Genomic DNA, 2,500 nt, shown 5'->3' with positions numbered 1-2,500 from the left:
TCGCGCCGGGACTAGGGAGTCGCGGCGGGACAAGGAAGAGGAGGAGGAAGTCCGGGACTCGCGACGGGACTGGGACTCGCGCCGGGACTAGGGAGTCGCGGCGGGACAAGGAAGAGGAGGAGGAAGTCCGGGACTCGGACTCGCGCCGGGACTAGGGAGTCGCGGCGGGACAAGGAAGAGGAGGAGGAAGTCCGGGACTCGCGCCGGGACTAGGGAGTCGCGGCGGGACAAGGAAGAGGAGGAGGAAGTCCGGGACTCGCCACGGGACTAGGGAGTCGCGGCGGGACAAGGAAGAGAAGGAGGAAGTCCGGGACTCGCGACGGGACTGGGACTCGCGGCAGGACAAGGAAGAGAAGGAGGAGGTCCGGGACTCGCGCCGGGACTAGGAAGAGGGGAGGAGGTCCGGGACTCGCGACGGACTAGGAAGTGGGGGAGGAGGTCCGGGACTCGCGCCGGGACTAGGGAAGAGGAGGAGGAGGAGGAAGGCCGGGACTGGGACTCGCGGCGGGAGTAGGTAGTGGGGAGGAGGTCCGGGACTCGCAGCGGGACAAGGAGGAAGTCGGGGAGGAGGGCCGGGACCAGGAGTCGCGGCGGGGATAGCAGGCAGGACAGGGAGGGTGGGTGGTCTTCCACAAAAAAAAGTGTGTCTCGGAACTTCCTTAGTGCAGTAGGACGGGGGCCTGCCGAATCCCACAGAGAGTACTATGTGGGGAAGGGTTCCTCTGAAGCGTCTCGGGAAAAGTCGTGAGGGGGTGACGGTTGCTCGGTGCCTACGGGTCCCGACTGCTCGCTGCCTTCTTTGAGCCCAGTACCGACGTTCGCAGGGGGATACCTGGATACTACTGGGGTTACCTGGATACTTCTGGCGTGTTACCTTGGATCAGTGAGGAGTGGGGGTTAGTTTCCCGGCGACGCGACCCTCTGAGGAGGTCCCGCGGAGGGTCGCCGAGTATTATATGGTGAGCTGGCTGTCAAGGATTGTGAGTCCCGCTGCCAAAATTTTTTTTGGTGCGCGGGCGACTGGAAAAAGAGGGTTGGTCTTGTGCCGATACGCGTAACGTCGCAGCGAGTCCCAAGAGCTAGTAACCATTTTTGGCGGGGGGCGATGGCCTCGGTATTGTCAAGCCATTCTCTCATTCATTTGGGAGGGTGGGGAGAAGTGTTTGCCGAGGCCGTTCAAGCTCCGCCTGGTCGACCACCACTGTGACCGCCACCGCGCTCGATCTCTATTGCAAGCTCAGGTGAAATTCCTGATAAACTTGGAGGGGTGTGGGACGCGTTCGCAGTGTGGGCCGAGGAGTCATAACATCCCAGGTCGGAATGTGAAAATGGAACTTCGAAACCGGTGAGAGTTCTCTCGTCGGCTAGGGGTTTCACAAAAGTAACATTTCTATAAATTTCTATCCGACCCCTCCATTAATTTGGAGGGGCGATGGGCCCCAGGATTGGACATACTTCTTGCTGATTTGTCTTTTGAGGAAAATCCTTCGCGGTGATGGTTACTTTTTCATTTTTTAATGTGTGTATCGGCCTCGTCGGTTTCTCTCTTTCCTGGTCACATTCCCGAAAAAGGCCGCAGCACCTATGATTCTCTTCCGGGGGTCTAACTCTCCCTCTCTCTCTATCCTTCTCTTTGTCTGGCTCTCTCTGGCTTCACTTTTTGTGGTGTGTGCCTCTGGGGGTCTGGTTGGAATTTGCCGTTGGCTTTTTGCCCTCTCTTTTTGCCTTTTATCCATCGCAAAGAAGGGTGTGTGTGTTCTCACCTGGGGTTGGAATGAAGGACGGGGAACCTCCTCGTCTTGTGAAGTGGGACCATCTTTTAGGATGATGGCTTTTTGCTGCCTGGTGTGTGCTTGGGTGGGGTTTGGTGGTGGCAGTCTACCTCTCCCTTTCTCCGGTAAGACCAGATGACTGGTTCGTCCGCTACTCTTGTGTTGGCCCTACCTTGGCCAACGGGAGTCGGCGACGCTCCAGACTGGATGGCATGATGTGGTGGTGTACCGAAGGGGGACATCCGAAGGGGAAGAGGGGCCGAGCCTCGCGAAACTTAGGTGTGTCGGGTTGTGTGATGTCGGAGATCCATTTTTTTGTGGCTGCCGTCGTGATTTCGCCCATCCAAACCTGAGTCGTTGCTGCGGACTGGAAAAACTATGGAAGAGCTGTTTGGGAAAGATTCGGGAGTTTGTTTTCGAAGTTACCTTGTTCGATCGATCTAGGATCCACTGTACTCGCCCACCAGAATTTGCTCCCGGAACCCCCCGATCAGCCAAAGCGGGTCGGGGGGCCTTGGTTCAACGAGGGTTACTCCATATGCTAGCCTATGTCAATATAAGGTGCGGGTTAGCCGTTTCTCCCCCACCGGACTATTGCTTAAGAAGTGGACTATCGACCCCCCTCTCCGTCAAAGGTTTGGGGGCCAGGGCTTAGAATGTACTTCAGGTGGTGCGGAGGTAGGAGGCGAGAGGTGGATGAAATCGATCGGATGAGGTGATGGAGGGGT

This window comes from Physcomitrium patens, chromosome 26 (genome assembly GCF_059467195.1).
Source record: "Physcomitrium patens ecotype Gransden chromosome 26, ASM5946719v1, whole genome shotgun sequence".
Lineage (NCBI taxonomy): Eukaryota > Viridiplantae > Streptophyta > Bryopsida > Funariales > Funariaceae > Physcomitrium > Physcomitrium patens.
Note: the sequence above shows the minus strand (reverse complement) of the source record.